The sequence below is a fragment of the Condylostylus longicornis genome, unplaced genomic scaffold (genome assembly GCF_029603195.1).
Source record: "Condylostylus longicornis isolate FDR11 unplaced genomic scaffold, ASM2960319v2 ptg000031l, whole genome shotgun sequence".
Lineage (NCBI taxonomy): Eukaryota > Metazoa > Arthropoda > Insecta > Diptera > Dolichopodidae > Condylostylus > Condylostylus longicornis.
In genome coordinates, this window is record NW_026578000.1 from 7222078 (window position 1) to 7235418 (window position 13341).

The window sequence follows — 13341 nt, forward strand, 5'->3', positions numbered from 1 at the left end:
ATTTAATTTAATAATAGTTATTAATTTGGATAAAAAAAATACGAAAAAAAAATAAGAGAGAAATTTTCAAATTTTAAATATTTTCATTTCTTGCAGTTCCAATCTGTTCTGTATACTCAATATTATATTTAACATACAAGTTATTATATAGTTTTATATATACAATATAATGCATATATACATATATAAATATATATATATATATGCATATATATATATATATATATATATATATATTAAAAAATATTATTGCACACACTAAAATATTCCAGATATTGTAAATGGTACAATAAATTTCGTTTTGAAATTTTATTTTTCGAAAAAAAATAACTGTTATACACTTATTGGAAAATATTGTTATTGTTTAAAATGCCAGTTAAAAAAATCTACTGTATTACTATAATTAAAATGTTAAAATTCAAATTCAAATTACAAACAAAATTTTTTAATATAAAAAAAAAAATATTTTTTTATTACTGTTAATCTGTTATACGAAAATATTTTTGATTTCTATATGCAAAAAAAAAAAATTTCGGATTAAAACACTAATATGCAAATGATTATTGGAAATTTTTTTTAGTGTATCCTTTTTGAATTTTTTTTCTTTGTAGGCACTTTTCGTTTTTTGTGAAAAAATTAGGTTTAAAAAAAAATTCTTCTAAATTTTATTCGTTTACTTTTTGCTTTTCCTTGTTTTGTATAATTTTTAATAATATTTCTTATTTTCTTCTTCTTGTTTTCCTTTTTTATTCTTTAATATTTTTTATTTGTGCTCTAATCCGTGTGCAAGTGCTTAACGGACAAGCACTTTTCTTTAACTGAATTTAAAAATTGCAAAAATCTTTTTTGATCGTGTCTATTAGAGTGTGTGGTTTATTGTCTCACTCAAAAAAATTTTTTTATTTTTTGCCTATTTTTTGTTATTTTGCCTCTTATTTTTTTTTTTTTTTCATTTCATTTAAATATTTCTTTCAACTCAAAATACTTATATGCTTAAGTGTAATTTTAATATTTCTTTAAAACAAAAAAAAAATCAAAGAAAAAAATGCTCTAAAGCACGATCCAAAAGCTAAGAATTAAACGTAAATAAAAATGTGTGTGCATATGTATGTATGTAGGTATAAAACAGAAACATGTTGATCACCAGTTACCAGTTAGTTTGCCACTTTACCAGTTATTTCTCTTTATATGTACATACTTATATTTTCTTTTGAGTGCAGACAACTTTAAGTTGAAAAGTTGTTATAAAAAAGTTATGTTTTTTTTTGTAGTTATGTTGTGTGTGTGTGTATTTAAAAAATCAAACACATATTGTAAAAACATAATGGTAAATAATGGTATCAATAACGATAAGAAAGAATAACATAAAAGCTTTTCTTGTATATTTGTTTTGCAAATTTTTTTTTTTTTTATTTCTTTTATTTTTAAATCATAATTTTTAAACCATAAAAGTAATTAAAACAAAAACTAAAAAAATAAATAAAAAATTTTTTTTGCAATGCTTATAAGCTTTTGAAAGCTTTCGAGAATGACATGTGTTAAATTTAAGGCTCTCTTCTCTGAAATACAAAGAGAGAGAGAGAAAGAGAGATACTAGAATTGATAAAGAGATAATGAGATTTTTTGATTTTGGTTTTCGTTCGATAAATAAGAGAAGAAAAATCAAAATTTTTGAGAAAAATTTTTTAATATATTTTTTATTAAACAAAATAAATTATATACAGAAATTTTATTATTTTATATTTAAAACTGCTAAATTAAAAAAAAATATTTTTGAATAATAATTTATTTATAATAAAATATAGGCCTACATTTCATTTAATTTTAACAAATAAAAAAAAAAAATTCCTTTTTCTCTCTCCCTCTACCTTTCTCTCGCACTCCATCCCCCTTAAATAATATTTGCTCTCAATTAAAAAAAAAATAACAAAAACAAACACAATTTTCCTTAACAAGGTCAAATTTGAAAAAATGAAAAGGTATATACATAATTATACAAATATATACATGTATATACATATAATAACAATAATTTACGGTAACAGAAATAATTATAAAAGCTACCAGCTTGCATTTTTATGTTTCACATACATATACATACGTACATACATATATTTTATTTTTAAATTATTACAGGTATAATCAATAATTATATTTATATATGGGCTAATAAGATAATATTAATAATGTAAGTATGCATGCAATAATATAAATAATTTATTAATTAAAAAAAAAAAGAATTACTTCGAATTTATTAAGAATGTTGTAATTTATTAAATTCACTTTCAATTCTAAAAACAATTTTTTTAAGTAAATACAAAAAAAATTATTTCAAAATGATTTTGTATTTTCGAAAATTAAGTATTGAAAGTATAAAACTAATTGTAATTTTTGTATAAAAAAATATACAAGACTCCTAATTGTGTTATATAATTATATACTCAACAATGATATTGTGTCCTTTTTAACTATATTTAAGGACCATATTCAAATTAACAATTCAAGTATTCCCCTAAAATAATATCTCCTTCAAATTTGGAAACATTTCGGATAACCCCCCTTCTAATGTTCATTATTTTATAAATTATAGATATCAAAAGAAAAACAAGCTCAATAATTTCTGAAGATTATGCTTGGGAGATAAGTGAAATAAAAACTTCGATAAGAAATCTCAAATATATTAATATTCAGGTGAAAATTCAAACTCTGCCGTAGCTATTAAAACCTCACTTATCAGTCAGCTTGAAATGTTAAAAACGGTTTCGCTGTCATAAAAGATTGGTTTATTTGTTGCGATAATATTATCATTGCAATATTTGGAGAGACATCATACCGCTAAATAGAGCATCCGCTAAATAGGTGTCGGCAATAATTATATTCATAATTTTCGACATTATTAAACGCTATGCAAAATGGAAAGCGCTAAAAAGAAAGGGGAACCTCACAGAAAAAAATTCGCATGCTCCCCTCTCCTACAAGATCAGTGACATGGCTTCTCTCTCACAAAATCAGCGACATGCAGAGCAAGTTAAAACACCTTGAACAACTATTCAGACATTTAGGATCCACTAGCAGAGCCAGTTCGTAATTCAATACCCGACAAATAGAACGCGTGCTCTCATGAACGCTTATTAGTGACTCATTTTCAAGACAATTGCGGTGCCAAACAGCCAGTGCCGGACAGTCGCAGAGAATGTGCACGGCGGTCTCACCGCCACCCCCACAAAATCTGCACAGGGGGGAGCCCGACTTCCTCAGCCTATGCAGGTGGTACTTCACTGGGCAGTGCCCCGTGAAGAAATTCGCAATAGTGCGAACCCGACTCCTGCCCATCCCCAGCAGCTCTGCGGTGAATCCACTGGAGCACGCCGAAAGAAACACCTTCCGCAGAAAGGCAGAAGACCGCAGAAAGGCAGCGGCTGCACAAAGTAAGCCCCAGATCCCCTCCGCGTCAGCTCATCGGCAATTTCGTTGCCCGCATGGCCACTATGACCCGGCACCCAAATGAGCGTGACTCTGTTCCTCGATGCCAATTCCATAAGTGCAGCAAGGCAGCCCCAGACCAGCTTGGATGTAACCTGAGCTGAACGAAGCGCCAGCAGCGCAGCCCTGCCGTCCGAGAACACATAGATGGTGCGGTTTCTATACCCCCTTTCTAAATTGATTCTCAGACAGATCTCTATTGAATGTATTTCTTCCTGGAACACCGTGCAATACGGGTCAAGGGTTGCATATACACGCGTGTCCCGGCGGACACCGTTTACACCCGAACCCACACCCGACTCCGTTTTGGACCCGTCCGCATACCACACGCTCGAACCCGACTCAAGTACCGGGCCACCCCGATCCCACGCCCATCGATAGGGAAAAAGAACCCTGTACTTGTGGTCGAAGTTGTACCGCTGCAGAAAGGCATCCGACATGGTTATTCTTAGAATCGGATCGCTCTCAATGAAGTCTCTGTGAGTCCTGTGGGCCAACTTTAGCCCTGCCCTGTCCTCGTCAGAGAGAAGTTGGTAAGTCACTAGCAGAGCTTCCTTCAATATATGGAGGTGCAGTGGCGGCAACCGTATCATCACCTCCAATGCAGCGGTACGAGCCGTCCGCATTGCCTCGGTAATTCCCAGGCAGGCCACCCTCTGCAAGGGTTGTATATAGCGGGCCTAGCAAGGGCCGTATATAGCCACAGTGCTATCCTGGGACTGATTCCCCAGGTCCCCCGGATGAAGCTCCTACACGTCCACAAGGCCGCCGTAATCCTCTCGATAACTCTATCTATATGGATATTCCAGGAAAGTGCTCTTGTTTGGATTTATATTTAACCCAACGCCTTCGCACAACCTCTTCACAACCCGTAAGTTTTGCTGTAGAAGATCAGAAATAGTGCTCTCAAATTTTCCCCGTACGACGAAGACCACATCGTCAGCGTATCCCTAGACATGTGCCCCGGAGCCTCTGAGAGCACTACAATGGACCACAGGAGGGACGAAGACCACAGGAGGGGCGAAATAACCCCGCCCTGCGGACATCCTTTTGCAGCGGAGATGAAGAGTATATCGTCAGCTATGGTGGACTAATAATCCTATCCTGTAGCATCCGATTAGCCCATCTGCTAGTCGTCGCATCAACGACTCACAGATGACATGATATGGGGTGTTGTCAAAAGCTCCCTCTATATCAAGGAAGCAGCCAACTGCCAGTGAGTTTTCAAAGACCCCCACCAGACTCTGCAGAGCAAGTACAGTAGACCTTCCCGACTAATAGGCGTACTGAGATTCATGCAAGGGATTGCTTCCCAGTTCATCATCCCGTATAAATCTATCAATCACTTTTTCCATTGCTTTCAATAGAAAAGAAGTAAGTCTGATTGGACGGAAAGACCTTGGGTGGTTGCTTGGTCACTTACCCGGCTTTGGAATATACGTCACTTTAGCCACCCTCCATGCCTGAGGGATGTAACTCCACACATAGCTGGCATGAAAAATTTCCAACAGTGCTCTGGCAATATGTTGGAAACCCCTCTGCAAAAATGCAGGATATATCCCGTCATCACCTGGAGATTTGAAGGGCCTAAAAAAGAAAACAGCCCATCTAATCCTGCCCATCGTGAAGACCAGACGAAATCGTTGCCAGTCATCCCTCCTGGGCCAGGATGCCCTCGGTTCATTGACCGCATTTGAGTGATTCCGAAGAATGTCCGAGTCAGGAAAGTGCGTTGACGCCATAAGCTCCAACGTCTGCTTTCCGTTCTCAGTTATGGAGCCCTCAGGCCGTTCCATTAGGACCAACTCGCTAGCATAGTTTTTGGAAAGCACCTTGGAAGACGTGCACTGCTAGAGAGTTCATCAATGCCCCTGCAGAACGCCGTCCACGAAATTCTCTTCGCTTTCCTAATTTCTTTATTGTATTTCGTGAGTGAGTTTTTATACTCTTCCCACGAACCCGACGCCTTGGCCTTATTGAATAGTTTTCTGATCTTTAGTCTAAGCCTTGAAAGCTCTTCATTCCACCATGGGCACTTCCTATTGCTCCGCCTCGGCTTAGCGAGGAAGCTCCCATGGTAGGCACTAGTAATAGCCGCCGTCAGAGCCTCGCTGGCCTGCTCGATATCCAACACCGTTCTGACAGAAGCAGGAATGGATCCAATTCCATCCATGAGGAGTATTTCGAATTGACTTCAATCTGTGGATTGGGGTACCCGATACATTTCTTCTGCCAGGCCCCCGGAGACCATGATATCAAACCTAATCTGCCTATGATGCCATCCCCTAACCCTACTGCCGATAAACTCAGTGCAAAGGGTGATGTCAAGGACCTCTTCCCTAATTGTATTTATGAATGTCGGCCTAATGCACTCATTCATAATCATTACTTTATTGCTATATATAAATTCAAGTAGGCACTGACCTCTTTTGTTTATATTACTGCTTCCCCAAACGGTGTGGTGGGCATTGGCATCACTTGCTATTATTAGTTGGAAGTTCCTCCTTTCACAAAACTCCACTAGATCTTTCAGTTGTTCGTCTGGGTGGGCACACTCTCCCGGGAGGTAGGATGAGCACACAATGAACTCTGTCCAACCCCCGGAAGATTTCACCTTCACCAACGCAGCTATCTGATCCTTAGAACAGTAATCTGGAATGGGAAAATACGTTAGCCTTTCAGTCGAAAGAAGCTCTTTTTCCGCAGACCCTTGAGCACTAACTGTGTTTGTATTAATGTTGTCCTTAGTATTGTTGCTGTTGTTGTAATTGTCACTGTTGTTATTGTTGTTGTTGTTGTTGTTGTTGTTGTTGTTGTTGTTGTTGTTGTTGTTGTTGTTGTTGTTGTTGTTGTTGTTGTTGTTGTTGTTGTTGTTGTTGTTGCAGTTGTTGTATTTGTCACAGTTGTTGTTCTTGTTGTTGCTGTTGTTGTTGTTGTTATTGTTTACGTTCTCCATTTTGTTCCCACGAGAAGCGCGGGAAAGTATAGTCATCCATGGCAGAGCCTAGCATACCATGGGAAGGCTCGTTTAAACTGGAGGGCGCCTGGTATCCAGAGTCCGCAAACTAACGACTAAGCTCCCCCTTAGCCACGCAGTCATCGGCATATGCTGTTCCACCTTGACTTGGGACGCCTGTCGTCAGCTGACGTATAGATATAGAGCTGCAACTCACAAAACAAGAGGCTCGCCCGGAGACATGACAACTACACGAACGTAACTTTGATCGTTTCAATCACCCCTTTATCCTCCGCCATTACCGGGGCCCACCACTAGGAGGTGACATTGCGGTTTTAGTCCCTTAACGAGGAGACTATCCGTAGACAAATAAGAAAAAGAGAAAGTCGAGATGTATTCAATGCATTTTTAAAAAATCCGCCAATATTGAGCATGAGCTTACATTGGAATCCGCAAGGTTCAAAAAGACCTGAACTCTACAGTAACAGTAAAGTCAGAACTAGCAAAATCAGATGTAACATGAGGTCAAGACAAGAAAATAGCAAAAAATGGAATTTAAGTAGAGATGGTAATTGGAAGGTATGCTCTATGCTCTCAAGAGGAGTAAGGGAAAAAAAATTGTTAACATTTTATTCTATAATATTTTATATTAAGCTACATAATATCAAAAATAATTTTTTTGTAGAGATCAGAGCATATAGGTTTGAACCCCAGAACATTCGATTAAACGACTGGCACCGTAACCACTGCACCATTGATCCAAAACAAAACACTATGGAACGTTTTCCACTTGAATATTGAACTAAATATTTTTTCGTATCACTTCTAAAATAAATTTTTTTTTATTATCTAATATATTCCAACTTCTTACATTTCATATTATTTAAAAAACAACATTCTTTTACATTTATAGATTAATATTATAATTTTCTAGTTTTAGATTTTAGAATGTTGTATACATACTTTACTTGTACATTTGTTAAATTCCTGTACAAAGTTTAATTAAATAATAGAAATTTTTTTTTAATATTATTGATTATTTAATTCTCAAGACTCTAGAGACTATATAAAGCCATTTTCCCACACATTCTAATAAAAAATTTAATCTGTTTACAATAAATCAAGTAGTACGTATAATATCAAAAAAACAAAAAAAAACATAAATAATAACGCATTTTAAGAAATTAACAAATTCTTTTTTAAATATTTTATATTTTATGTATGACATACACAATTTACTGCATAACTACCATCACCTTTCCTATTTCATAAATAAAATTATTTATTAATTTTTTTTTTTTTTGTTTTAATTTTCTTAAAATCGAAATGAAATAATTTTAATTTGAAAAATAATTTTTTTTTTCAAAATTATTTAAGAAAAATAATCAAAAACCTCTTAAAACACAAGCAACAAAACACTTTCGAAATACATACCCCATATTTACAAAAAAAAAAAAAAAAAAGCATTTTCTTGAAAATCAACAAAATATTTGTGTGTATGTACCTTATGCTTTCTTATACAAGTTAATGCTCGTATTTTTTATTTTTCTTATTCTTCTTACTTAATAAAATATTTCGAAATTTATAATACACGATATCAAACCAGGCAAAACAACTTAAATGTGTTATACATTCGTATATTATTTTATTGAATTTTAGTATGTACAAAATAATTGAAATTATTTATTCCATATTATATGATATATTTTATGAATTATTCAATAAAATTTATATGAAACAAAACAACAACAAGCATAAGAAATTTCATTTGGAAATTTTTTAATACTAAACGTTCGTACATATGTAAAAATTTATTCAGTATATTTTTGGTGTCATTAATTTATATCGAGTTTTTCATTTAAGAATGATAGAAAATTCAAGTATACCATTTTAAAATTTAGCTGTAATAAACGATGTTTATCGGTTAACAGATTCATTCGTAATGCTGGTAAAGAAATGTAAAAATAAACTTTTATATAGAGAAGAAAATTAAAAGAAAAAAGCTTTTATAAATGAGCTTTTATAAAAAAATTTTGTGTTTGCTTGTTTTACTGCGAAAATTACGGTGATTTTTTGATTTAACTGTGTTACAGATAAAAATTCTAAAAAAAATATTTTATTTTACCGTTTAAAGCTTTCCTTTTTACAATTAGCTATACATTATTAATATATAACTGTTTATTATTTATTTACCAATAGATATTTTTTACAAAAACAAATCGTGTATGTATGTGCTCTGAGCGCAAAATACTATACAATTCGTATGAGCATATGTGTACTTTTAAAAATAAATTCAGAATTCTATTTAAAATAATTTAATGATGAAAATTATGAAATATTTTATGATTATATTGTTTAATTTTTTTATTATTGTTCCATTTAATAAACCATTTAGTGTATAATATTATATTTTAAAATTAAATTTATATTATCGCCATTTCCTATATATGAAATAATTCTTGATTAAAAAAAAATTAATTGAAAATTTAATTAAATATTTTTTTTCTTACATTGTATTTTTACTTATTATTTATGGTAATTTTAATATTTTCTTTATTGTTTAAAAATTTTTTAATTAAAAATTAAATTGTTATTGATTATTGATAAAGAAACAAAGAAAAAAAATTTTAATATATGTACCAATTATTACTTAATATGTTCTTGATTTGATTTGATTTAAGAATTGGAAAATGTTGTGCAAAGTAAAGCAAAAAAAAGAGAAAACGGAAAATTTAATAATAAAATGATTTGTGATTTTTTTCTTAAAACTATAAAAAATAACAAAAATAATGCGGAAAATGTTTCCTATTTCTCAATAGGGTGCAATATAAATTATTATGTTTTTTTATAAATTATTTTGCAATTTTAAATGCAAATCTATTATAAATACTATAAAAAATTGTTAAAATTTAAAATATATGTGTACTAATATTGTAAAGTTTGTATGAACGAATTTGTTAGGTAATTAATAAAAGACTTGAGCGGCGAACTTGAAAACTTTATAAAGCGTTTTTCTTTATAGCAAAAAAAAAAGCAAATCATAGGTATTTAATAAATAATTAAATGATTTAAATATTATTGCAGTCCAGGAAGAATTTATTATTTTCCCATCACTGGATATGAAAGAAAAAAATCTATGTGTTCAACATAACCGACCGCCGATGTATATTGTCGAGTTGATCAATCAAAAGTTGATCAATCTGTGACTTAGCCGAAATAAATTCCCACATAGTCGTTTCATCAAAATCGTTTCAGCCGAACTTGATATACACGCGTGTACACACAAACAAACAGACCGAGAGACATATAGACCGGCAGACAGACAGACCAACAGACATACAGATCGACATCTTTCTTAAAATAGTATATTTACTCTCCCTTACTATGGAGAGATGCGTTCCCACCAAAAACATGACATCCATTTGGTGCTATCACATAACCTCGCACTATTATTGACCCCCCCTTGAATCTTCTTAGTAAAAATATACGTAATGCATCAAGAACTTTTAAAATAGACCCCGTCTTTTAATCGAAATCTGGAAACTGCCTTTCTCAGTTACTTTACTTTAAATTTCATCTGTATAGAACCTCACAAAACAGCCGTTTACACGGTAAAAGCGAGGACACAAGAAAACAATAACGAGACTTCGAATCTCTTTCATTTTGCAGTCTCTTAAATATATATTTTTAATTTAAATAAAATTTACAATATTCGTTTTCGTAAATTTTGTTGAATGCGTGAAAAATAATGTTATTCCACATTTTTTTTTAATTAAAATAAAAATTTCAAAAATACGTGCAAACATTTTGGTGAGAAGAAGATATGGAATCCACAAGAACAAATTTATTTTTAATGAAGACAACATAATTACAATATTATAAATGCTTCATTATAATAAAACTTCCTCGTTGATGAACCCATAATATAAACCTTAAAGCATAATTCAACTTCTCTTTATAAGCTTTCAAAATTGATTTAGTGTTCTTCTTTTTTTATTTATCCTTCGATGGTGTCAACAATCAAAATTGCATTATAAATTTATTTCAAGTTGTTATACTCCTTTTTAAATGCAATTTACTTGTTTATAATACGCCGTTATTTATGTTTTTTTATGTATAAGTAATTATTGAACAAATTATGGAACAGGATATTTAATTTTAAGAAATATGAGAAATTTAAGAATCAAGTATTAAACTGAACACGTAACAAATCAGTTTCAGTGAATATTATCTTACATTATTTATATTGTGGTTTGCTGTATAGAATATAAGAATATAATTTATAGAAAGATTACAATAAAAGTACTTTAAATATAAAGAATTTTAGACTAAGAGTTGAACGTTGAATTTCTCACGACCAACAACCCAACTGTGGTGCTCCTTAAATCTACAGTGCCTAGACAAGACTCTACTGAGAATTCTCAGCTCATTCTTACTTAACCCTGTAATTTTCCTAATTCGCTTCTGATCATAAGATCCCAGAAGCTTTTTGACCTGCCGCAATATCAGAACACTTCTTCAGCAATCTGGCAACCTCCCTTCTCTGGTTCCTTTCTTAGTACTCGGCCCAAGAAAAAGTGTGTTAGCCTCGCGTCGGCTGCCTCATTCCATCTACGCCTTCTTGACCTTTTACCCAACATAGGGTGATCCGATTGGGCCTACTTAATTCATTGAGCTTTTCGAAACAGCTCCATATTGCCGAGGAGAATACCGACAAAGAATTCAGTATTCCGATGTCAGCACAACTATCCGACACAAATATTATCTCCTATCACCGATATGTTTCCAGAATGAACCGCATGCACAATTCAATGAAGGGCCCTTCGGACTTGAATTTGGTTCTCAGCATATGATGGTATGCGACTTCACATCTGATTGCATGTGATTTCAATGTGTAACCTAGAAAATTGAGCAACTAAACTCTTCTACTGCTAAGCAACTAGCTTAAATCTTTTCCGAAGCTACACCTCCTCACCATGTCGTCTATAAGAATTGCCAAAAGCCGAATCACCCCAACAAGATGACCGCAATCCCTTACGCCGACTATTTCAACTTCACTTCCTCTCAACCTCAAATAGCATTTGAACTTCCTCAGTCTATATTTTGGATTCTTTATTATGTTTTATGGTGACCCTTAACTAAATCATCTTGATAAATCTTGATATAAAGATAAAATTTGATGATTAATTTTTATTGCAATAAAAATTAATCATCAAATTTTTTCCTTCAACAGTTTAGTAATGCAACTCTCAAATAAATTATTCACAATGGCTCTTTATGTTACTATAGAAAATATTGGTGAAAATTATTAACACACTTCATGTTTAACAAAGGTATGGGTCTAAAATTCTTATAAGAAGTCCCAAATTTTATTTTTTTTTTTCTAATTTTCGACGATATTATCACCTCGTTTTAAAACAGGGAAAAACAAATATGTCACTGCGACCAAAATTATAATTAGAGCTTAAAAAATTTTTCAAATACCTTCTTTTTTTTTATAGTTTCAACCTTGAAAACTGAAAACTGTACAGATATTGCACAATACGAATAGTATAAAATATAAAAAGAAAAAATTTTAATTTTTTTTTTACTATTAAAAATTTCTAAAGAAAAAAAAAACAATAACAAAAACAACCTAAGAAAATAACACTTTTTCAAATACACTTAATATTGGTATATAAGTACTTAAATAAACAAACAAGACACACATTTGTGTTGTATCACCAAATTGCGGCTAAATTTTAATCCTCTTTCATGATCTAATTTTTGATTTAATCGCAAAGTTCCAAAATAAAAAGTAAAACAAAAAAATAATAAAAGAAATTTTTAGGAATTTGTTTTTTTTTTTTTTTTAGGGAAAAAAAATTAGAAATATTCACGCACAGTCATTGATCTTTTTATTTAAAGTATGCATAGATTTAACAATGCAATGCAATGTTTCAGAAGTTGCTGTTTTGTTATCTTTTGTGTTTGTTATATAAGAAGAATAAAGAAAAAGAAAAACAGAGAGAAAAAAAACAACAAAATAACATTCAAATTGCATGAGTTATACACGATTTTTTTTTTCTGCTTCTTGTTATACATTTCCTCCCCAAGGGGTATAAAAATTAGAAAGAAATCCAAAATCCCAAACAAGAAGAAAAAAAAATTAGCAAATGGCTATAGAAATTATAATAAAATTTTTTAACAATTTAATTTAAAAGCTATGAATAAAAAAAAATCAAACAAATTTTAATGTTATTCTGAAATTTATAGAAAAAATAAAAAAAAAAAACTAATTTTTTTTTTATTATTATTATAAAAGAGCCTTGATCAACAGCTACAATTATTTATAAGAAAAATATTTTTATTGCAGTAACACATTATTATTATGATGTTGTTATACAAGAACTGAATGCTCTACATTAAATTATATACATATTAAATTTGTATGTATGAATGTATATGCAGAAGTATGTAAAGTATTATGACTTTAAATTCCAACAAAACAATATAATAATGTTTATGATACAAATAAATGACATATTCATCATGTATCCATGGGTGCGAATGCCATTTTTTTTGTTGTTTTTGTTCTTCTCTTTTTATTTGTTTGTTTGATTTTTTTATATATACATAATAATACATGCATTTGAATTGTATAACAAAATCTTTATTTATGTATATTCAAACATTATAGGAAAATTTTAGAAGAAATATTTTTTTTTGTAATTTTTTTTTTTAATATATAATTATAAAATATGAATTTAAAATATTATGTGAACATTATTGCTATAATTCTAATATATACTGATATATATGTACATGTATGAATGTATACATATGAAATAATAGCGCTACTACAAAAAATTTATTGATATTTTTTTTCAAAAATCAAATTTCCAACTACAAAATTTACTTTA

General features: G+C 31.2%; 1 long non-coding RNA gene across 1 annotated transcript in view; it reads right to left on the reverse strand.

Annotated features, from left to right (window-relative positions):
- Nucleotides 1-849, reverse strand: part of LOC129608293 (uncharacterized) — a 79314-nt gene extending 78465 nt beyond the window's left edge. Inside the window, exon 1 of the long non-coding RNA XR_008696881.1 lies at nucleotides 678-849. This is a non-coding gene — a long non-coding RNA (uncharacterized LOC129608293). The remainder of the gene's footprint in view (nucleotides 1-677) is intronic.
- Between the last annotated feature and the right edge of the window lie 12492 nt (nucleotides 850-13341).